This window comes from Fopius arisanus, unplaced genomic scaffold, assembly GCF_000806365.1.
Source record: "Fopius arisanus strain USDA-PBARC FA_bdor unplaced genomic scaffold, ASM80636v1 scaffold00002, whole genome shotgun sequence".
NCBI lineage: Eukaryota > Metazoa > Arthropoda > Insecta > Hymenoptera > Braconidae > Fopius > Fopius arisanus.
Genome location: NW_011887741.1, coordinates 1,026,862 through 1,053,129, shown reverse-complemented (window position 1 = coordinate 1,053,129; position 26,268 = coordinate 1,026,862). Strand labels below are relative to the sequence as shown.

Genomic DNA, 26,268 nt, shown 5'->3' with positions numbered 1-26,268 from the left:
AAAAAAAGTGCACAGGGTACATTCAAGTACTCAATGAGTACAATCCAAACCAACAAAAAAAAGTTAAATTTTTCAAACTTCGATGCCAACTTCACATAGCTGCTACTATTCTGTGAAGAGTGCCGGGTAAAATGTTGAAAAAAAAGAGTTCTTTCTTTCATTGGATGCCGTCAGTTGGATCGAACCACTCGAATTTTCGTTCACCTCTGGGTCCAGATTTTCCTCTTCACCCAATAGATCTTTTCTCTCCCGGGACCCGCGCCATTCCCGAGTATTACCCCTCCATTCACCCTCAAATCTCCTCTCAAATTTCCCCTCAAATTCACCCTCGAATCCCCTCTTGAATTCCCCTTCTGCCCCCTCGATAAATTCCAATGGAGCCGGAAGCAACCCTCAGCGAAATCGAATTAAAAAAGTTTCGATTCTCACGCGATAAAAAAAAAATCGATGGGACGATATCCAATGAAGTGATTGAGTCTCGCTTTTCCGCATGAATGCAGCTTATTATAAAGCAAGAGAGTATTGGTGAAAGGCGGATGGATGCATGTGGAATCGAGAGTCAACTCGCGAATCTACTGATAATGAACCGGCGCCTTCGCCTCGCCGGACGCCTCTGGAATCCAGCCAGATCTTTGCTTTTATTATTCCTCTTATTTTATTTATAAGCACGAGATGGAAATTTTTTTGGGTGTCACGTGGTGCCGCAGGGCTTGGAGCGTGCGAATTAATTGGAATTACAGAGGAAAAACAAATCTCTCGTTTAAGATTAAAATCATGAATTTTTACAAATTCAAAATTTTTCTGATCATCTGAATTTTCAATTATTTAAAAATTCAATTGAATGATATCTCGATTTTTCACAATAAAATTTGAAGCAATAAGACATTTTCAGAGAATTTGAAAAAAATTTTTAACGCTTCCATAAATTTCTCATCATTAATTGAGAGTTTCAATGATTGCGGTAGTAATTATTTCTTCTATTCGGTCGACTGTTTCACCTCATTGAAACCCCGCACTCCTCACAAATTCATCTCACAGTTCCACGGGCACTTGATTTTTTCAACATTTGCACTCACATTGTCCCGGTTTTTTTTTCGGTCCTCAGAATTGTCACGAGTCTATTCATTTCCACCTCTTGTCCCCAAGAGTGGCAGTTGGTCCCCTGACAATTTCATCTTTACCATTCCCATTGGCCTCTTTTCCCCCAGTCAGCAGTGCAGATGTAGGTATAATTAAAAAATCGTAATTACCTTGATTAAACAGAGTGCTATTAATTCCCATAAGGAGAGTATAACTGGGGTACTGTGGAAAATTAAGGTAGGATTCTCTCGATATTCTGGGCAATGGCCACTCCGGAAAACGGAAGCCGATAGGGTTGAGGTATGGTACGACTATTCCATTCTGTTTCATGTACCTTGGAGAATGCTCGGTTTTACCTCTTCGATTCAATTCTTTTGTACGTTGGAGTAAACGCGTTGTACAGTCTCTTGTGACGTGAGCAGGTCAATAAGCTTCTTTGAGACTCCGATAGCCACATTCTTTATCTGTTTCCATTCTTCTCCTCTTGGACATGTCTTTTCGCCTCGTGATAACGTCCATGAGGTAATATCTGCTTTTTATTCATCACGGTGGAGAAATAGTTTCACTGTGAAAATACCTCGGAGCATCAGGGAGAAGAATATATATATTGTTTAAATAATTGACGGTTTCCGTTAATTCTCAGGAATCTTCCATTTCTAAGGTGAAATTCCTTTAATTTTTCGTTGCACTAGGTAATTACAACATGTCGTTGTTATGGTAGTTCGGAGAGTTGTCGGGAAAATTATTCAATTAAAAATTTTCAATAATGGGTAATGGTTTGGGATGTGAATAATGAAAAGTTGGATAACGTCCATGAATAAACTCAAACTGGGAATTTAGGGTAATGAGAATTTTCAGTAATCAGGATAAAAATTGAAGCAATTTTCTGTGGAAATGTAAATGTTGAAAAGTGTTTTCAGTTTTTTGATGTGGAAAATGCATGCAATATTAAATTAACCACTCTTAATCCCCTGAAAATCTAGGATAAACTTCCCTTGACTGTACGAAGAATGTAAAGTTTAATGAAATCATTTATTAATGCTAAGTACTACCGAAAAATAAGCTATGCTTGAGTTATTCAGCCAATGAGAAAATTCAGAGGTTGAATGTAGTATGTGAATTCAAAAGTAATCCATTCAGAATTATCAAACAACAATTCCCAGGAATTTTCACATTCTTCAGGAAAATTATGGACGTAGTGCGAGTTTTCATGAGTCTATCTATATTCGCGTGAAATTCCTTGTAAAATACTATGTTTACTCCCAAAAGCCCATGACTTTGTAAAACACCTTTGCGAGTTCAATAGAATATCGACAGCTTCAACAAACTTCCGCGGCACTAAAAAATAATAGATATGTCAGAGTAATTATTTACAATTTTCCAATAAATTGTTACACTCAGGACAATTAATTTAATTTAATTTTCACCCTAGAAACCTAAACGATATATGTAATGTTGAGGACTTTCCGGAATTTCCCAAAAATTGTCTTCCTAAAATCAATAATAAATTTCGCCGAGTCAATCTCTGTCGCGAAATCATCCAAGCCCCAGTTATCACTCGAAAAACCTCTGACATTGTCCTCTCACTCAATTTATCCCCGACGTAATAACAATTTTTCATCCCCGATGTTTCTCTCCCCGGAAAATGAAGAAAAATGTATGTAAATTTCAATGTTCCGAGCGATGAAAAATCCCTCCACTGAATTATGCCTCTCGAGAAAATTATTTCCCCCCTCACCCCCTAGCGAAGACATGGGCTTTTTATTTCTCAACGAATAAAAGGAAAATATGCTTTTTCTTCTTATTTTCATTTATCTCCGTCTCTTTGTCTTTGGGATTTCTTTCACCGAGTGCGCACGCGACTCGATCTTCTGGTCTCTTCCATAATATAAGGGGACCGGGTTTTGAAACCCGTCTCTCTCATTCCAACGGGTTTCCAATGTTGCTTGAAGCCTTCAAGCAGGTGCGCCGGATGCATTCTGTGCATACCAGCCTCTTCGAGTCTTGTCCTCATCCAGCATCACTTCGACCTTCCCCCCACCTCCCATTCTTCCACAAAAAAAAATATATCCAAAAAATTATATCTCGCGTACATGTGACATTTTCCCCCCAGAATATATATCTAATATATAAATTCATTATGAGAAAATTTTTATTTTTTATTACGAGATATTTGAAAAAAAAAATTATATTGAAAAAATACTTTCCCGCGACTTCACCCAATTTGAATATTATTATACTGAGACTGGAAAATATCTCGAAATTACAAGTTTCATTTAGAAGTTTCCTGTGGAACGGTAATCGCGTAATTGCATGACGTAACAATCACGGAAGTTTAGTCCATTGTCCGAGTAACACGTTGATCTTCTCAGGAGTTCGGGACATACGGCTTTCCTTCTAATAAATTAATAAATGATAACATAATCGACATTGTTAGGGCTGCTTATTCATAAGTAAATTATAGGAGTACGTCCTTTCAGGGAGTGCCCTGATCATCCCGCGATTGAGCATTTGCAATGCTTCCTGGTGATCAGAAGAGTAAGAAAAAAAAATTTCTACTTCCAGGAAAAATCCAAAATTGTGAGAGAAAAATTCTTGTAAAATTCACTTCATAATTCACGGAATAACATTTCCCTTCAAAATTGAAAGTCTTTCACTTGAATTTCTCGTGGAATTTTTTTTTTACATAATTCTTGATTCCCGCAGACATTTTCATTTGAGATGAGTGAAGTTTTACGGGAATTGAATGAAGACAGCTTCCAAAATTTCCCATGCAGATGAATTATTAAATCATCAGCGTGAAAGTGAAATATCTCTGTTCTAACATGTGGAATAATAGAGTGTCCAATTGAAACAGAGTTTTGCGGAATGAAATGGGAGAGTTATGAAATAGGAGAGAAGAATAATGATGAAATCAGAGTGTCAGTTAGAATAGTTTTAATGAGTTAATGTGAACTGAATACCACGTAACAGCAGTTGGAAACAACAGCTTCTCAATTTCTGAACTTTAAACATTCCCTTTCTCTTCCTTCATGCGCACCAATTTTCATTTCGTTTTAACATGAAATCAACCGATTTCCTCAAAAAAATTTTATAAGTCTTTTCCCTTCGATATTAATATAATTAATATAAATTAATAATAACAGTAATAACAATTTATTCATTATCTTTAATTATCATTCAAATATCAATTATCTGGTCAATTTTTTAGTGAGGAATTATTGTCAGGGTTATTATCGGGTTATCGATTTATTCTGAAGGAAAATGGTACAAAAATTTTCACTCTTGGATATTTTGTTTGGAAAACTCAAACAAACAGAATTTTATTTGCGTTTATAGTTGGTACACATCGGTATCGGGTTTTTCGGAGCCTCCGGCAACGAGAAATTTGAAATTCCACTGCGATAATATTTTTCGTCTCCGGGGTTTGTCGTTGTCGTATTCCTTTCTATCGCACTTCCGCTCCTGTTTCCACTTCATCTCACACATTTGTAAGTTTAATGGGGCACGAGGGATTGACGGCCCGTTGCCAAAAATATCCTGTCCTGGGAGATGAGAGTGCGGGGGTGATGTGCTGATCGGTTATTGACTAAATACGGAATGAGTGTCTTGACCCTCATCCTACCCTTTCTCAAATACACGATTCTATATCGAAAGCTTACGTACTCGTTCCAAGAATGTGCGAGGTTCGATTTCAATGGCCATTGCCCGCTCGCGCTGTTGCTCTTCTCCACAATCACTGAGATTATCATTTTCGCAGGGACAAATTGAAACAGTACCAAATAATTAATTCAATGGAAATTAATCAATATTATTGGATTCAATATTTCCACATTTTAATATTCAATTGTGATACTGTATAATGCAGAAAATCGAATTTTTCCACATTCCTGAATATTGACGAACAAATTAATTGATCAATGCATCTATTTTATTTAATCTACTGTGAGTTTAATCAATATTCTTGAATTTTGAAATTCTGAAATGTTAATTTAAAATTTTTAATGTTAAATGAAAAATTGAAATCAGAGGAAAATAAAAATGTAAATCTTCTAGCATTTTTGGGATGACAGGTTTTACATGAATTTGATCTTAAAACGAATTAAAATTTCCACGGGGATTTACATGGAACTCCTAACGAAAATTGAAAAAACTTGCAACAGCGAAGTAGAAAGTCCTGTTTGAAATACTCTTCTTGTGTTCTTTTTTTTTGGTGGGTGGGAGGGAGGGGGGGAGATCCGTTTCTGCTCCGTTGATTATTTGAAAATTCAACTACTCGCGAAACATGGTTTAATAGGGAATTGGATGTATTTTCACTTACCGCGAGGGGTAATTAAGCTTGCTGAGGTCTTTATGAAGTTTACAACGCACCCTGTAGACAAAGAAACTTATTCCGAGCAATCCTTGAAAATTTCACAAAGTGAAACAGGAATTTCTACTTTGTAGCGTAAAGAATTTAACGTTGCTGAGAACATAAGTTTATGGTGGTCAGATACCCACAAACTTGCACATTCTCATTTTATACACGAACTCGGGTAAATGTTTACTCCAAAAGAGTTGCAACTGTACGTTTGAAACAAAAAAAAAGAGAGTTGAAACATCAATGATCGTTTGACTTGAAAGGACTGAGTTTTATTGAATTTAAACGTAAATCTCATAAAGTTTTAATTATCATGAAATCGATACGGGGAACGCAACGCAAACCATCAGATTAATTCAACAATTATATACAAATTATGCTTCAACAATTTCAACCGATTTAGATAATCGACAAGTATTTCAGAAATATTTCTAGATTTAAAAGAGATAAGGAATTCTTTCAGATACCTTTTCTGTAGTCCTTATTTTCCTTTCCAAAAAGGGTACGACTAAAATTTCTGTATCAATCTTAGATACGAAGATATCCCTCGAAAACTTGACTGGGGGCAGATCGACTTGTCGCCCTTTCCCCTTTATCGAGTTGAATACCTTTCAAAAATTCCAAAAAATTCAACCAGAATTTTCTAAACTATATGATGGAGCTCTCTCCCTGTCCTCAAGCCCAAAAAAAAACACGAGTGAAAAGTGAAGAAGGAAAGACCCCGAGATTCTCTTAATCTTTCCTAAAATTTAATAAACGTCACCAAAACTTTGACATCTCTCAAACTTTTAATCTCCCCGAGAAATTGTTCTCGACTTGAATGGATGCTGCATGACCCGGGTCAACCCCTCGGAATAAATCAGATGTCTCACCCTCAGACGTTACTCATTCGAAATTAATACATCGATAAGTCGTCGACATTTGGGTAGTGATTTATCGTCTTATGACCGTCAATTACTTCCTGAGAATTTTCCGTTTCGATTCCAGTGTAAAAAATATTCCCGAGAATTCTCTGACTATTGATCTCATTATTTTCGATTTTATTAATTCTTCGGGGAATCCGTAATATCAATAGAAAATCAATCGGTATGCAGGGTATTACTTGTTGAATGGTACAGCGAAATTTTCCCTTATTCCTACAAGTGTGTGATATAAATGATCGCTCGAACCTGGGGTGATGTGAGGAAGTGTTTTTCAATGGTGGAATTTTTTTTTTTAATTATTTGGTTTATAATGGCACTGAATACCCCGGGGGAAGGTTTACAGTTGTTACTCGATATTTACGGGCATCGCATCATTCACGACGGAATAACGGCTATCTGATTTCAATGACATGAATATTGCCTTTATTCGATTAAATAGTAGGATTAGTTTCAAATCCATCAACTGTTTGAATTTTATCAGGGCCGTACTGTAAATCAATCTACTCGATTATCCGATCATCTCATTAGGTCGATAGGCAGAAGAATTGAGACTTTGGAGTCTGCATTGGAAATCCTAGGGATGAATTAATTAATCCTTTAAGGGTGGTAGCTGAGAAAGGAAAAGTTGAGGGAAATTATTTGAATTCCGGAAATTCCGGATAACACGGAATTCTTTTTTTTTTTTCTCCATTTTTAATTAAGACTTTTCTTGTTGGATTATTGAATCATTGTCTTCTCGGCTTGATTATTATTATTAATTATTACATGTGATTGAATATTTTAGAGATAATAAGGGAGTGGAATATTTGCAGTTCCCGGAATATCGAATTTGTCGAATTAATGAAGTCCTCGATATGCACAAATATGGGTCAGGGTGGTTCTCTACTTGACTTCTTGAATTCACTCTGAAATTACACTCTCCCATCATCTATACTGAATCGATATAGAGTCCTTCCGATACTTGGCCGCATACACCACCGCGGGTGATCCACCAGGTGAGTATATGTGGCCTCAACCCGGTGGTAGGCGCCGTATCTCGGGTGTCGTCACGTTCTGATAACAAATTCGAAACACGAACTCTCGTTATCCCGGTGAATGTGATCACGACGCGACGAGCCAACGGCGGTTTAGCCACTCTTCCACCACTTTTTTTCTTTCTCTTTCCTTTTTTTTTACTTCCTTTACTATTCGTCCAGCTTTGTCGTGTGCGACCGCTCAAATGAATCGCTTCTTGACACTCCCCGCCGCCTTTCTCCCATCAATGTTCAGGTTATTGCCAATTTTCACCTTCCGCGTCCTTTCTTCAGGAAGAGATTAAATTGTTGAAATTACCATGACTATATAGCAGAATTCTATAACAAAGTAATACGAGTTTTTACTCAATGCTGCACTGCAGGAAATTATAGGTGAAATTTGAAGTACAACTTGAGGTGATTAATTTGATTGAATTAATTGACGAATCAATTAATTTCTCGAATATTCTGTAATTCTCGATTTTCATAAATAATATCCTTGAATTGCCAATCTATTGAAAATTCAAATTTTCATTGAATCTCGATATTAATATATTATAGGGTGAAGTATTTGGATTAATGAGAAATATTTAATGATTTTAATTAATTTTACTCCCTGTAACTAGGGAGTTATCTTAATTAATGAGAAGTTGTGGAGGCACGACAATTCTAAATATTTTCTCAAACTTGTCCTCTTGAATCCTTCAATTTTCTCGGGGTTGTGCCCCAGTCATCCGTTTCGATGAAAGATAACATCCATCATCTCGTAGGGAGTGATCCAATAAAACTTTTGTACAGAAGTTGGAAAAAGTCCTCGGTTCAGAGCCACGTCTTTCATTTATATCGGGTTGTGTTTCAGTTCTCAATGTTAATTATTAATATCGCAGGCTTCTCGATGAAGTTTTCATTCCCGGGAGACTCTTTTGCGTTAAATTGAGAGCTTCAAGCTTATGGACTGAAACTTGATCGTTACGCGAGCAAGTACTCGAACTCATATTGGGGATTTTGCGCAGTCAACAATTTGTAATAAAATCTACTTCGCAGAAAAAAAAGTATTTCAATTTTGTGACAATAAAAAGAAAATCAGACTCTCTAATTACAGGTTCTGAGTAATTTTTTAATTATATCAGCATTATAACACAATTAAAGATGATAATTTTTTTATTTATTATAATGAAAATAACTAAAAAAATTATTATTTTTTTTCCTGTGAGCAAATGTGAGCGTAAATTTGAACATGAATTGCGTAAAGGCGTCAGGGAATTACGAAATGTACAGCTAATAGTATTTTATATTGCGACTATCCCATACATTTTTTTTAATCTTGACCTCAGCCGAATCGCCAGGCCTTGGGAGTTATCAGGGATTTGTTTGTACAGGTAAATCTACTTAATGACATTCTAATGCGTATTTACATGCGGCTTAATCAATTCTGGGAAACGGAAAATAAGCGGGCGTTTATCGTTAATCCGTTGAATTTCAACTACATTTCGGTGAAGGTTTGCTGTCAAGGTTACCCACATCCTAAATGAAGGAATCAGAATTTCTTTGCGATTGGCGGTGGAATTATCGAATGATAATTGCTTCTATTGTTAATTGACTTGATTTGCTCGGTGGCTTTTGCCGGAATTTTAGACAGATTCATTTTAACCCGCGGATTTGGGAATTGAGGATTGTCAATGTTTGAAAAACGGATTGATTGATGATTAAATTTCAGAATTCAATATGACGATTGAACATTAAATCGGATTGAGAATTCCCGCAACTAATTCGTACATCATTACTGCTGAAAGGATTTGATCGATAATAACGAATAATTTGACTTCGTGATGCGTCAATATGCGATATGTTGAATACATAATCAATATTAGCTCTCGCGTTTCGAAACTTTAAATTCATTTGCCCCCGGGGCTTAAGTCACCTCATCACCCACAATTTCCAAATTTCAATGAGAGCCTCATGAAATTCAACGCCAACATATGACACTAGAGTAAATGAGTTTCTCAAAGTTTGAGTTTTGGTAATCGATTTTCGCTGTCACCTGGTCCGGGATAAAGTAAACATTCGTATCTGTAAGGAGGCCCCGAGGGCTAGATTTTCCCTCCAACTGATTTATCACAGATTACTCATGGATTCAAGTAACAAACACGAATTTCTGATGCCATGTTTCCCGGTTTTCGTGGACTCAAACAAAATATTTGTTTCATCCGGAGTTGACATGCAATATTGTTAGGAATTTGTTTAATTTCCATTATCCATTTTCACATTTTAGAGAAAATTAATAAATTAAATCCATATTTCAATTAATTAATTAATTAAATTCTATCTGTCTTGTCAAATTCTGTCATTTGCAATTTATATTTTGCGTCTGAAGAAAATTCAGAATTAAAGGATTACGAAATTTCTCTGAGAAACTTTTTTGCGAGGTACTACGAGAGCTGAAAAAAAGATAATCACTCAAATTTAGGTAACTCTCTTATCCTCAGAGATATGCCTCGAAAAATTAATTATTGGAAAAATGGATTGTTCCACTTTGCAGAATTGGAGATAATTAATGTAGAAGATGAAATTTTATTTTGGGGAATTGGTAACTTGATTCTAGGCTCGAAACTACAGTGTAAAGAACCAAAAAAAAAATTGTAAATAAATTCACAACTGATTCCGGTAGCAGGGGATAGGCCTAATCTTAACAACGTCCGCTGATTATAATAGAAGTATCAGTTCCCCTGATATCCCCGACTCCCATGTGAATTAGTAAAACCAGTACACTGTTAGTAAATTATATTTCAAATTTAAAAACATCAAACTTCTTCAACAACCCCTTATCTAAATTTATCAAAATCAAATAATTTCTAACATAAAAGTTGTCGATGAAATGAATAAATTTTTATTTTGTCAATTCAATTATTTTGGAAATGAAATTATTCTCATGAAAATAACTTTTTCGAAATGAGAACAAAAAATTCAAATAAAGATCTCTATTTGATTCAGATGACCTTTTTTTTCAGTACAGTGAAACTTTCAAAATAAATAGGAATAAATACAGCGACTTTCGCCACTTCTGCTCTCGTCTCATTTTTAACAATGATCCTGGGAAAAAAAGCAGACCGTCCTGAAGCTTTCCGGTTGGGGTAACCAGGGGTGTCGAGGTTCCATTTGTTTGCCCCGTTCTCTTGCACTCTGTAAACTCAAAGCTAGAGGGAGGATATACTTGTGTGTTGATTGGTACACTAGGTATTGCGCACCTATCACACTCCATCCCCTTTTCTCTCGGTGACCTATCCCACTTGCAGCATCACCAACAACCCCTCGCGCATCCTCGCTCCCTCCTTCACGCGTCAAACCAAGGACGAACCTGAGAGGGTACCACATACAATGTTAGGATCTCGCGATACCAACGTTCTAGTTATTGATCATCGGGCGACTGACGCACGAGAAAACCCTCTGCCGCAGGTGTATCATAACCCCTCTCAACCCTTAAACTCAACCCCATACAGAGAAATATTTAATAAAAATTATGTTTTTTTTCTCCTAATTCCGATAAAACATTTTACGCAACTGTTGCCGATTTTTTTTGCCAGCGTTCTACCCATAGTTGACAAATGGCTATTTTTTCCGAAATTTCTTTTTGATTTTTCAAGATTAGACAAGATGTAAATGAAATATTAATTACACCATTAACCACCCGTCAATTATTCGCGTTAAAAAAAAATACTTTTTTCGGTAAAAAATAGAGAACATATGTAATTTTTATGAAATATTTATTTCTGTTCGTAAAAAAATTGAAATGAAAATTTTTTACAAGGAATGAAAAATTATTGGAAAATTGGACGTTTGAAGGGGGACATGTGGGATTCCCCCGGGTTAATTGTTTGAAAATGAAGAGTCGATTATAATTCGAAAATTCGCGGAATAAATGAATTTTCAGGAATAGTGTTCCATTTTTTGTTGTGGGTCGATTTAAACAAATGCGCGAAATGATGAATTTTTAACTTACCGCATGTTCTAATGAGGCTGTGAGGACGTACCTCAATGTTTCTCAATAAACAATAATTCTGGGTCGAGGTGGGTGATAGGGATTTGCCAGGCCGTGCACATTAACAACGAGGATAAATTTCGAAAGGGAATGGGTGCTCGTATAATTCCTTGTTTGCGCTGTGAACCCCATATTCCATTCTGAGTTATGAATAAACTGTGAAACAGAGATCATCATGGACGCCCAAACGATGTTGTTACAATGGCCTCATTAGAGCCCGGTATTAACCTTTCCACAATAATGATCCACAATGTTGGAGAAAAATTAAAATTTTGTGGGCAGCTCACGAGTTATTTTATTAAAAATCACTCCTAATCTGTTTTACGGGAAAATAAATTTTACACTCAATAATTGTTGACATGATCGAGAATAATTATTCGGGTAATTATCTCAACTTTTTATTAATAAATTAATATTTATTGCCAAAATTCTAAAATTAATAAATTCATTTCACATTCTTCTCAAATTAAATTTAATGTGAAAACAACTAAAAATTATCTGAAAACTTCAATTATTTTCTGACATTGCGTTAAAAAAAAGGAGATCAATTAATTATTTCATATGATTTTCCCGCGGTGTGGAAACATATCGTGATTATTTATCCGGGTGTAGTATAATTTCGGAAAAATTTTCTCACCTAGGGGAACAACAAAATTAACATCTCCGTAATCGTATTAATTCCAGCTCCATGAATCCCTAATATTCCTCACTTCACGGTTAAAGTTGGTAACAACTGAATAGACCAGTAATTCGTACTGGTGCAGGTGAAATGGATGAAACAGAATATTCTGACCCGAAACAACTTCACCGCAATTTGCAATAGTTGAGTTTATGGTTTAGCATGGATGGTAACAATAATATTCAACCGGTTAATACATTGTCTACAGGGCGTTTGCGCATTAGGTTATTGCGGTTGTTAATGCAATTTCACGGAAGCACAACATAGATGACCACTTCACAGGTTGTCTATGCAAGCAGCTATTCAGCCGTCTAATGATTGGGTGAATGGTTGCATGGGTTTGTGTACACATTTGCGGTAGTTCATGTATCTCCATACGTCGGTACTGATCCCCTCATCTCTGGTTAAGGTACAGCTATTCCAGTTCGAGGGCCCATAATGCATTGTCGCATGTTAATAAATTGATGACGAATCGCCTGTCATCGGAGAGCTTACTCATGCATTGGTTAATCCATCGATTACACCCACATACTAATAAACTGGACCGATAACAACTGCCTTGACAAAAAAAAAATACCCCGCAAATTTATCAACAATTTATGTTAGTAAATTTATAAATTCTGAAAATTTTTGAGGAGTCTCGGTTTTTTCATCGGGTAAAATCGGAAAAAATCGGAAAAAATCTTCTATGTTAATTCGATTTTTTATCCGAAATAGGAGAAATGAATGTCTCAGGGACTGAGACTTAGATGATATGTTGAATAATTAAATAGTTCTTTTGTCGGTGGATTAGAGTTAGTCTGGGTGTTCTGAATTTTTAACCTGGCATTTCCATCTGAAAATTCAATTTTCGTGTGAGAGTGTGTGTTGAGCGACAGGAATGCATTTTGTATAATAACTGGAGATGGTATCCTGAAAGTCCTCTTGTGAATGTAGAGGGAACAACCCTGGGGCTGTCTGTATAATGATACTTGCTCTGAAAACAGACAACCCCGGAAATCCTATGAATATGATGCCCCCCGACGTTTTTAACGACCTGGGACATGCATTATATGTGTTTTATAAATCCACGTGGTTATGACTGGATTATATTATTTGTGCTTTCCCTCTTTACTGTTCAGTACGGGTGATAATTATTACCGAAAGGCACGAAAGAAAATTCCTCAAAAAATGCTTGTGTTGGTATAGAAAAATTGCGATAAGTACCGGTAAGGAAAAAAAAAATGGGATACACCTGGAAATTTTATTACACGTAAATTTTTCACATGCAGATATAAAATTTCGGTTTAACTCTCCAGAAGATTGATGTTTTTGAGAAAGAGATGCCTTTCGATTTTTTTCTTGACTTTATTGTAGTGATTATAAAATGCAGATTTTTATCTCTATAGATTGAATATTTTCTTCCGATATTTTTATTCTGGGTTTTTATACCGATGGCGATATTGATAAATCAATCAACTTCTTGAATATTCAACGAAATTTCCATTTTTCGACATTCATATTCACATGAAATTTTTTCACTCGCGTTTTTCTATTATCAACTCTTCGGTATGTTCTCTCTGAAGCAGTGGATTTATTTCGGAGATCCACTTGTCTCCGAAAAAAAAACTGAAAATGCTCGTTGTCCACGCAATTCTATTTATCGATAAGACTTTGTTCCCGACGCATTCACGTCACCTTCCCCCATAATTCATGGACTGACTCATTAGCCAAACGGAGGGCTATTTTTTTTGGATAATGGATCCGATGTTTTCCGGTTGATTGAAATTCCCTGACCATGTGCAATTGTCGCCCGTAATTTTTTCATTATAGTTGCGCGCTGATTTTTTTCTTTCTGAGAATTGAAAAGAAAAATCTTTTCGCAATCAATTATTTTCCCCAATCATTACTCTTTATCTTGTCCTTCAGTTCTATTTCCTCAACCGTCCGACAATCGGTGGATAAAGAAACGAATGCGAGTGTGACGTTTGCAGAAACGTTAATGAAAGAACGATAATTGGAATTCGCTCGCTTTGAGAACCGATGGGAGAAATGTCGATGGTGGATTCCATTCTCTCGGGTACCATCGGAGTTATTTCAGAAATAGATTTTTTTTTAAATTCAATGCAGTTCAGTCATCGAGGTAGAAAAATCATAAATCATCGAGATGAATTTATTCATTCAGGCAGTTAGAAAAATTATGGGTTCTCAATGTATTCATTCCCGTTGGGTAATTGTATCCTCGCAATTATTCGTTATAAATCTCCATGACCTATTACATTATCACCCAGTTATCCACGCCCTTATCATTCATTACGGAACTCGTTACTGGAAAATTTTCGGTTGTTTCATTCCTATCTGATGGAAACCTTGAATTTCATGGACTTTTGAGTAATAATTTTGAGGCGAGTGCCGGAAAATTTCGATGATAAAAAAATTTTCCTGAGTCAAATGGATGATCTAAATGGATGTTCCTGGAAAATTTTTTAATTTTTATTTATGAATTTTCTTGAGGTTTGAAAAAATGTCGTGGTTTCACTAGTGAGCAGTGGAATAAAAATGATAATGTTACGAGGTGCTTGAATAGGAGATAATGATCAGAGGCGATGATCATTACACCCGTTTGCGATAGCGATGGCTCTTCACGATTCCATCAGTGTCATTCCCTGTAGTCATTACTGGTGATATCGGGAGGATGTCGATATTTGAGGTGCATTGACGATATAGTTAATCCTCCATCGAGAGGTCACTGTCTTTTGAAGTAATGGAAGGGGATTTCAGTCGAGTTGAAAATCTGATTGTCCAATATTTTTGGACAATCCCCCCACGACGCAAATCATCGCAAAATTATGTAATAAGTGAGACATGTGAAGTTCAAGTTTTGTTAAATATCGCTTGATCTGAGGGACTATTAATCTTACGTGAAACCATAAGAAGACCTTCTTTGTCGGAAATTTTATAATCTACAAAAAAGCCTCTCAAGGCTTCTTCCTTAAACCAATAATTTTCGTGATGAAAAGTTTAACACGCATTTTTAATTCGACTTATCTCACTTTACTACTTCATAGAAAAAAAAGAGCTTCCCGATATTAGAAAAAAAATCTCGATATTTGAAAACAAGTTTCTAGATTTACTGAAACTAGTTTGTTGATTCTAGAAAAATTTTATCTGATTTTGCAATATTCTTTTTTGCTACCAGAAAGAATGGTAGATTCAATAAATCTTTCTCAATGAAAGAATTTACTTTCACATTAAACTTTTTTCAGAAATGTGAACAAATTTATTTCTAACATCAAAAAACTTTATCTCTGACTGTTCGCTATTGATGCTGAATAAATATAAAGTAAAAACAAATATCAGATATCTTTTACCCTCGACAACTTCTCCATAATCGTCTTAACGCAATAATTTCCCCTACAATGTAACGGACAGTCGCTTGTTTACTCTATCATCTCATTTTTCACATTGGATAATCCACAATCGAAAATCCATTGAAGGATTACCCGGAGGTTTTTCCGAACTGACCAACCCCATGAGAGATTTCTCCTCAACGCGTATTGCAATATGATCCGGAATATTCTATTGTTACGGTTTTATGGGATCTTTTCTATCAAACACGTATCGCTTATATTCAACTTGGTAAAGGGACAAATATTATCTCGATTTGTTGTACCGTCTGGGGTCTCGGTAACAGTCTGCGGCTAGAATCGGATCTGTCAGCTTAAGGCTATAGAAAACACTCACCAGAACTGGCGCCGGACTGAGTTACGCAATTTTTATATCGGCCATTGCACAGGCCATCGGTTATTTATATTGACAATATGTATGAGGGAATTGCTTAGTTTTGTGACAGATTGACCGGCACTCGTAAAAGATGCACTCCAATTCTACATTCTAACTAAAAAATATTCAATTATAATATAATAATATCCCAAGAATAATTGATTAAAAAATTGTGGCAATCTTAACCGATCGGTTGCAAATGACTTGACACATTTTTTATACTAATCATCGGTATGACATCGGTATGACGAAAATATTGAGATATAGCTGTGAATTAGCTTGAATATTTTTCATGAAATTATCTCAGATGTATTCCACAAAATCGTAAAAGACCTACCGTAAACAATAATTGCGGTCACTTGTCCATCGTACTGGCAATCACCATTAGGGTGATAAACAAACGATCGCAATTCCCCATTAAATTCCCTAGCTTCACTATTTACAGCTCTATTAATTCCTCGGTAAATCCACCACCAAAGCATTGGGGACTGTCCCCCTGGAGCTGTTGGTGCAACATTAGCGGATTTAATTGAAAGTAATATCACACCGATGAGAGATTAGATGAGAGATTTTTATGCCCACGTAAGTGAAAAGAAGGGAAATGAAATTTCATCAATGAGTTTCATTTCCCCAAACAGATATATTTTTTCCTTCATTATTTATTTCGCCTTCTTCTTGTCGAGTTATAATAAATCTTATAATAAAGAAATGTTTCTGGAGAGATTGCATCACTCGTAATGAATGTGAGTCCACGGGGAGTACATTTGGGGGGTTAATTTTTCCCTGGTGTTGCACCGAATCCCTGAAATGAGGATAAATCCCCAGGAAGTGAGTGAGAATGCGGGTCATTAGGTCGAATTTTATGTCCCCGGAGGGGATGAATAGGTGTATCTCGTAGCTTCCTGATGGTGATGAGGTTGATGATAATCCGGGTGACGGTTTTATTGGACCGGCAATGAGAGCATTCATTCCCTGTTTTGTCGATCCAGGAGAAAGTGCGAGTACTCAACGGCCGATACTCCGACGGAAAATCTATTTTATCTCTCGGGTATCCTCCGATTGCCTCGAGGTGATATTGGGTTGTCTCGAATAATACTGCACAAAGCCTCCGAGTGCACGCAATTTCACTTAATTGGACTAGCGTTGCTAGTGTCCGGCATTGTCCGCACTCTGATTGATTTTCAAATAACCGGTTTGCCTATTCGCAGGGGGTTTGTCTACGGTTTTAATAATGCAGGGAGCTAGATTGTTTACACCACTTGGATTTTGTAGTGAGATAAGGGAAAGAAATGGCACCATTTGTTCGTGGCGTTATGATTGAGATTGGATCCGGTATGAAAGGCGATATACGCACACGGGAAAAATAATAGTTGCACGACTGGAAAAATTGCTATCGATGCGGGAAAAGTCGGGCATAATCAAGGGCTAGTCGACCACTATTTCTCGTTCTTTCGAATACAGCGACGCAATTTTCCATATAATTTCTTTAGAGTACAATGAGGAGAGAAAAGGGAGTTATAATAATTCGATTATCGCTCGTGGACTCGGAGATTTTCTCGGAAAATTAACCTATCAAGTAAATCGACTTGTTAACCTTCACCACTTCACCATTTCACAATAGAAATTATTATCGCGGTGATTTGAGGTTGACGTAACTTGAAATTGACTTCATGAGCGAACATCCCGGGCTTCTTATCATTGAGCTGTCACTCGTGCACATGACCCCGATAACGAGTACAAATCACGCGGAAAATCGGGCGAGTATCCAATATGTATCCGATAAAATTCTCGATACATCGAATGGTACAAGTATGTGAAAATATATCATATATTGGCTGAAGGTGACGCTGTCTGGTACACGATTTTCCACATAACTTTCTTCCGCTCAGTCGTACGTCAAAATACTGATGCTATTGGCATTTTTCCGTTATAAAAATGTCCTTGGGTCGTTATTGGAATGATCGTGTTAGTCAATTTGAGGTTACATAAAATTTAACTGACTCTTTTGAACGTTATTACGTTGCAATTTCTTCAGGTGGGAAATGGGCGAAAGTAATTTCCGGGTGCGCCAATGCCTATATACAGGATAATCTCGAGGAAAGAGAAAATATGCGTGCTGGCCTTAGGGCAAATAGACCCAGAGCCTTGGAAAATCCTCTCCACAATCATCCTCTCCTGATGCTCAGAAATCCTCTTATGGTGCCTCTAGAGGTGTGCACCAGACACAACTCTAAATCACATTAGGTTATCAGGACGCTTATCAAATAGAAGAAGATCGAGTCAATGTCGTGGAAATCGAATAATCATTAATGTATTCGTAGAAATTTTTCTCACCTTCAGTGAACCGTGCAGAGAGGTTTTTCGAATTTAAAAAATGTCAAAATTCAGAAAATCGCGAAAATTCGGGAATTAAATTGGTTTTTTTTTTTAATGAGGAAAATATGGAAAGAGTGATTCAATTTACAATCTCGTTGTCTAAAATCCCCTATTTTTTAATTTAATTTCCATTTATCCCATGAAATTCACTTCGTCCAAATCACCTATATCATGACAAAATCGGGTCAATGATTCGCCGGGAGGACAATCGCGTGAGTCTGTTCAACGATAGGAATATCCACCAATGAATATTTATTTTTCCCCCGACAGCCCGTTCTGCTCGACCCTCTGTGATCGCAATTTACGACCGAAAATTTGTGCATAAATTGCCACCGAGAGGTGATACACCGATTTTTGTGTTCCACAGGGCATCATCCATGAATAACATTCGCGAAAAATACTACCGTTTAATGTTTTCTCCGCTATCATCTCTGAAAGAAAAATCCCATTTTTTATGCCCGAAAAGTATTGAAAAGATATCTCCCCAGAAGTATTTCTCCCTTTAATATTTAATTCACATTAAAATGAACTAATTACGTTAAATTTTTTATTTCAGGAGTTGCATCAAATAATGAGTGTCTGTCTCGTTGAAAGTGAAAAATAAAAAAGTGTGAGATAAACGCCGACCTGAGACCATCCCAACATCATCGTCAGCGTGCTCCATATCAAGGTGAGTAATTCAAAAATATTTAATTTTATCTCGTCCCCATTCCGTGCAAGAGCGTTAATTCGGTGCTCCCTAGAGTAAAAGTAGAGATTTCCCCGGGTAAAAAAACGCCATCCAACACATGAGTAAAATAATGTAATACGAAACTGCGAGTGACACAGAATGACGTCAATGGGGTAAAAAGTAGAGGCGAGGTTTGCCCGTAATAAAATACAAACGAATTTAATGAATTGGAAAATGTCGGTGGAATATTACTCGAGCACTATCGTGCGGATGTTTCAACATTAAATCCTGCTGCTGTATCGCATTTTCCACTGGTTGCTTTCCAGTTTGTGTTATAATGCGAGGCATATAATGACATTCGTGAATTATTCTTTCTCTCTGGGTCTTTCGCCAGGTCAAAATGACAGGTCGTTTGTATGTCTCGTTACCCTGTGTCTGATATAGCTTCGAGAGAAATCGATGACTCGTTTAACGATCCTTCAAACAAAAGGTCTGTTATGGCTCGGGATATCGCTTTGGCTCGTTGAGTCCTGGGGATTTTATAAACGTCTTATCGGGCTTGGGGTACATGTCTCATCGCTCTTACAGTTGATATTTCTCTTTGGAGGTATTTCTCGAGAGCGTTGCCATTATTTTTCACATTTGAGAGGGTGCAGTTTCAACATTAGTTGAGGAATTCAATTTGTTCAACTATAATTGGAATTTTTCCCATCGCGATGAGAATATTTGGAGGAATTCTATTTAATTCGTCAGTCCATTAAGTCCTACTGTTAAGAATTGCAATTCTAGTCGCAAAGTCATTTTTTTATTTCAATCAAAAATTGAAATTCAATTCAATTCAATCAATTGAATTTCGGAACTATGAATTGTGAATAATTCATTTCAGGTGTAATTTTCCAATAGTAAAAATAGAGAAAATGATTTCAATGAAACCCCGAATACTAGAAATATAATATATATTCCGAATAGGATTCACTCTAAAATGATCGATTTCCCATTGATTGAATCGGTATGATTTACCCATCCCTCGATTCGAAGGTCATCGGAGTTGCAGTGATGCATAAATCACTGGTGGCATTCAAAATTATTGCCCGAGGCCCTTAATGCAATTTTCAGAGTCGCCTTGTTATGGAAGTCTCGTACTCAGGAGTTTCCGAGGGCGGTGATTCATTGTGAGTCACCTCATTCATGCACTATCTCGAGCAGATTGAACCGACATTGAAGTTTTTTTTTTTTATTATCAACCCCCCTTCAACTCCCCCAAGAAAAGCTGTTGTATCGGACTTTGGGCTTTCCGAACTAATTCTCAAGTTGGTCGTCGACCCTGCAACAACGTACGTGCAGGGTTGTTCGTGACTCAGTGCAATTCGCGTTCAATTATATAGATGTAGTTTAAATACATTCTACGGGGTGTGTATAGTTATATCTATTGGTCGTCCAGCACACGCCCTTTTGCGCAACCCCCGGGATAACGTCGACAGCTACTGACGTACTTGGCATTTTATCCGACGAGTGATACTCGAGTGTTGGATGCACCGGGGGTGAATTTCAAGTGGTGGGATTTCTTTGTTCAAATCTCGAGGGTGTTGAAGATTCTAGTTAAGGCCTCGAATTTCTTCTCTACTCGAATTTTCTTGATTTTTCTTCCAAATAAAAAATTTTACGCAATTTTGCGAAATAGGAGAAATAATCTAGTTCGATGCGTAAAAATGAATAATTTCAAGAAGAATATAGAAAATATGCAATTGCAGAAAAGTTATCGAGTTTTCAATAAATATTTCTCTCAGTGCAAGGTTTCGAGGGTCGCACGCAGTTTTTCGTGAATTTTTCTCCCGGCGAAGGTTTAGCCCTCCACCGCGTAAATTTCGTACAGAAATGGGGAATTTCGTCGTTCACACAGTTGGATGCTTCCTGTAGCTAGTTCGCTCGACGGATTATGAATATGCAATCTCTATCATCTGATAGACCCAACGACCCGTGCAATCTCGTGATAACGAGGAACCAGATACAGGTGTATCTCCAAGCTCCATCTGCAGTAATATTTTTTTTCCACCAACACTGCTAACAATTTCAAGTCACTTATCCAATTAATTCCTCCGCTCGCGTATGACAACACCGTTCGATGAATATAGATATAGTGTTTTTTGCGTAATTGAATAGTAACGATTGAATGAATGTTATGCTGCGTTAATTACGTTGGAGGCTCGCGATCCTTTGCCGGAATTGGAGGCGTACCACAATATACAACTCGCCCACGTTAATTTTGTAGGAATAATCAGTGAGAGAAGCCATTTGTTGGGAAAAACAGAGAATTGCGTGATTTCTCGCTAGCGGAATTTACAAAGAGCACTGAAATTGTAATTGTCACCGATATTGTAATTATTCATCGATTCATGTTGAAAACTTTCGACTCCAGATTGCAGTTCTATACTTGTATAGATTTTTTTAAATTTATTTTTTCACTCTGGATTCGTGATATATCCGATTTTCATATTACAAAAAGTTTTATAATTCAATTTTAGTTTGTTTAACAAATAGTAAAATTGTGACGATCGAGTCTGAACATAATAGAAGTGCAATATCTCATATTCTTTCTCTATATTTACCGTCTTTCCGTTTCCACATGACCGAAGAATTAGAGGTCGGACGTAAAATGATTGAATCAATAGTGCTTTGAAAAGTAACTGCCGCTAATCACAGTTATTACATTATCACACGGTTTTATAGTCCATCCGGATATCACGATAATGACCCAAGTCGGGTCTGCATATTGATTTGGTATGTATATCCTGCAATTTCCATTATTGAGACCAGAAACATTATGCAATCATATTCAATGATAAATATAAATTGCGTTTTACGATCGGCATGGATATTATGTTTCCTACTCTCCGTAAATCATTGACGAAGGGTATTCCTTATCTTGGATATCAAGAATTATTAAATTCAGATTTTTCCTTGGGAAAAATGACAGATGCCGCGAAAATGCTCGATATTTTTCCAAACATACCAAATCATATTTTCCCACTACTTCCGGGTATAGAAAAAGTCCCACCTTTTTGGTCTCATTTCAGTTTCAATTATTTTCATATCAAATTATTGAGATAAATATTTTAATCACACATAGTTATTTTTTTATTCGGTTTTTTGTTTTTTTTTGTTTATTTAAATTTTGAAAAAAATTGGATTATCTCGTATTTATTGATACACTGAAAAATAATTGAATATTGAAATCGAATACAAATGGCACACCCCCTGTTAGAATTGATGGATGGCAAAAAAATTTCGTGACTCGCGCTCATTTCGCCGAGAATCTCCTCGAGGAACGTCTGCTCCGGAGTGTACAGATCTAATTGGAGCCTCGGGGAACACGGAATGAGAAGCGTGGTAGAAAAGGGAAGTAGAGGGTTGGAAAAAACCGTGAAAAAAAAATCAACTACAAAAGGGAGAAATAATAAAACCGACTGCCGGCGAGAAAGGAGCAAAACGAATTTCACCGAGTGAGAGGGACAAAACTGTATTGTGCGCTTCTCCATCGCGCGTTCCTGACTCCAACAATTCCAGAAGTAAAGAGGGACCGAAAAAAAACTGGAATAGAGAGAGTGAAAAATAAACATCAAGTGGCACCTCGGCCATGTGAGAACAAGAAACGAGACAAAGTGGAAGAGGAAACAAAATGAAAAAAAAAGGGATGAAGTGGAGACTTCTTTTCTAACTCGTATATCGTTTCCCCACTGGAGGGATCAAAGAAACTTGACGTGATTTTCCTCTGACGTACCACTTGCGGAATGTTTTCACAGCAAGACCAGGCGAAAATTACATACACCGCACAGGCAAATAAACTCGGCGGAAATAAATTGAATAAACAATTGAATTTTCGGGGGGTAATGCAATATGGGTCAATTTACTTGGACCATTTTTTTTGGGTCACGGCTAGTGTTGGGGGGAAATGCTTGGACACTGGTTAATGCATTTTTTCCGCTGAGTTTATTAGGAAATTCAACAGCTAGGTTTTATTTACTGGGGGGGAAAAGCCTTGGTTGGGGGAATTTCCGTGATAAATACGAGGAAATCAAGTTTTCAAAATGAAAATGAGTATGGACGGTTCCATTATTAATTTGTTTTCATTTGTCGTCATTTCATATGAGCACAATAAGTGAAATATGCATCACAATATGTACAGGATAATTTCGAGGATCCTTATCGAATTTTTGAAACGCAGTGCAATTTTTGACGTTTGATTTTTCAGTTTTTATTTTTCAATACAAAATATTTTTCGTTAACTAACTGAAATTGATTAGAAAAATAATTTTCCGCCTCCAAAGGCCGTAAATGTGTGTCGATATTCGATAATAGTTCGCACACCCCAATCGTACATCTCTCAGGGTGAAAAAATAGGGGCCACTGTGGGGTGGGAGGAAATGCCAACCGGAAGTAACACATGACATGACCCCTTCGGCTTTTGGGGAATGAGACACAGGGCTGTATCACGTGATACTCACTTCCGCCTTTACTCTGTTGACATCCATCATCTTGATGGGAAGTTATATACGATCTCATTTCGGGAATCCAGTGGGAATCGGCGAGATTAGGGTTCTAGTGGAATAGTCTTGAATGCCGGAGAAAATGAAAATAACTGAAAACGTAATTTTCGCGGTGGAACTGGCGATTATTTTTCTCTCTGGATTTAATTATTCAAAAATTTCATACATTTTTTGGGAATAAATCTCCCCAAAAATCGATCTAGCTCGGATTTTTTCCCGTCATTTCATCACTTCCGCAATTTTCTCGCTTTTCCGCGTATAAATTCTCGACTTGCAGGAAGACAAATGGTTTCTAAATTCTGGAGATTATTCGTGGTGAGCAAGTTATCAGGAACAATCTTAGTATGAAGTTATAAACTGCGTATTGCCGATGTAATGAAATTCTTAGACAACTTTTCTCATACGCAGAAAAGCTCCAACTTAACTCGGTATAACTCATTAAAATTTATAGTGAAGTTTTGCAAGCGTTAATCGGTACGAATTGAGTCATCAATTTTTATAGGAATGAAGTTTAATGGAAAGTTGATGAAGAGGGGTTCACGTACTTTTCCTTTAATAACAGTTGCTCACACATTTTATCGTATTCCACGACATGCACCCAATTACGAAGGACTAGTGCACAAAGGAAAATATATCAAATTAAAATGACAGACAAGTCTCAAATCAGGGTTTATGGCTCTCTCAAATTGAATACGCCAATAAATTCATTCACCTAGTGAGTCTCAAAGTAATTTTTCGAAGATTCTTCCTAATATATTTATTAATTGTGGACAGAGGGAAATTGTTGAGCGCGGGATCGCATTGAGCAATCATGAATGGCCTAGGATGCTAATGAGAAATGGGCAATCTAGTGGTGGAAGGGGTGCTATTAACTCGTGTGAGGCTAACGAGGATTTGTTGTCGGATCCCCAGGACCACCGCCGTCGCTATACGCCCCAGAGTCCTTTTATCCCCACCTTCCACCTCCTCCTCCCCCTCATCATCACTCCTGAATAAAACTCTAATCGCCGATTCTTGGGGCGATTGGCACGATAATATTCACACGGTTACTATACATGGATATAATCGCGTGCCTCGCCGGTCACCGGCGCACTCTTGTCGTCCTTCAGCACCAAGACTTGATTCTCCCGATGTGGCAAAACACTCATCGATCCTCATCTATCGATCTGTCTCCTCCCTGCATACCGATCATTCCGGAATTTCTTAAAAATTCACATTCACGCGAACTCCTCTGCTCCGTTTTTTTTTTTAAAGTTATTTTCTCAAAGACTTCACGAGGGCGCGCAAAGTTCGAGATATGCAAAATTATTAATTTGAGACTTCGGGAATGTATTTGAACATCCTCAACTGATCAAGGCTGGGTGCCAAGGACAGACGAATTGTTTCGATTAATCATTGATTATTGGAGTGGCGCGTGAACAATGAGCTGTCGTGTGTTAATATCGGCATTTGTAGGCGAATAGCAGATCAAGTGCGCTGACCGCGTGAATATTAAACAATTATTTGAATCATTCACGTCAACACCTGACTCCTTTCGCGATTCCTGTCATTTTTGTCCTACTGATTGTCAGTCTACTTGACTAATGGAATTTCCAATTCTTTCCTAAATTCCCCTAAAAAATTTAGTTGATGTTGAAATTTTTTATTTAAATCCATCGCCCATAAAAATAAATGGCTTTTACAAAAAAAAATGAAATTGACAGATAGTAATGCTAATGATAATATTTCGATTTTAATTTATTTTTACAAAAAAAAAGAAAAAAAAACGGTGCATTTGTGAAATTGTCGTCTGTTCAATTTTTCTGAAAAAGTCCGAGTGCATTCGCGCAAATGATCTTTTCTTCCTCCCCCCGTCGCCCTGACGGAACTTCTCTCACCGTCAGCTCTTTAACCACGGCATCCTCCCGTAAAACTCTTCACCTGAGTCGTTCCTTTATTCCTCCCCATTCTTTCATATTTTTTTTTATTCCCCGGACGACAATTCCACCAGCAAGTTACGAAGCAAAGATGAGGATTTATGGCGGCATGAAGTTGGCGTTCTCTGTGAAGGCTCGCGAGGTTGTGGGAGGGCATTTTCAAGTTGAAGAGGAAGAGAAATCGAAGGGTAGGAAACGAAGAGGAAGCTAGAATAGTTCAGGATAGGGGGTTTGTCACATCCTCCGGTGGAAAACGCGGATTTATCATCGTAGGCCCCGAGGTGTTTTATCCTCGGAGCTTTACACTGAAACCTCGTTTTTTTTTTTATATCTCTTTTTCCCCACAAAGTCGCACAGGCGTATCGATCACCTGCGCTTCAACTCCGTTTTTCATATTCAATGATTCCATGCTTCATGGAGAGCTTGGAGGTACACGAGAAAAATTGATATTTTTCAAAATCGAACATCCCGAATTCATAGTTTTTAAAATTATTTTTCCGCTGGTTAAGGCAGACGGTGTAATTTATTTGCAATGAGCGTGGAATTTATTCAGTGGAAGCACTTGAAAGTACTCAATCACTTTGAAAAATTTCCTCTGATTTGCGTTACACTGGAGTTGCGAGTCCCTCGGCCTTTCCGTCCTCTCTGAATCATCAATGGACGTGCCCTGGCTGTCGACGATTTCTATTTTTATTTGGGACAGGATACCACCCATTTGGCATTCGATGTCAATTCGATTGGTCGATTGACGAGAATCGCTTCCTTGTCGCTGAGCACTCATACATCAAATCCCGAGAGGATGTCTACAACCCGGGAGGGGCTCATTACGATCCATTAAAATTTCATCCTCAAGCATCGCCTAGTCCCCCACTAGAGAATTGTCGACATTGAGGTTTCACGACAGGTCGG

General features: G+C 37.2%; 1 protein-coding gene across 2 annotated transcripts in view; it reads left to right on the top strand.

Moving 5' to 3' along the window:
- Window positions 1–26,268, top strand: part of Pde9 (phosphodiesterase 9) — an 89,526-nt gene that overhangs the window by 15,790 nt on the left and 47,468 nt on the right. For both annotated transcript variants that reach the window (XM_011304160.1, XM_011304153.1), the window contains exon 2: window positions 18,786–18,899. The gene's annotated coding sequence lies outside the window, so the exon portion shown is untranslated. The remainder of the gene's footprint in view (window positions 1–18,785; window positions 18,900–26,268) is intronic.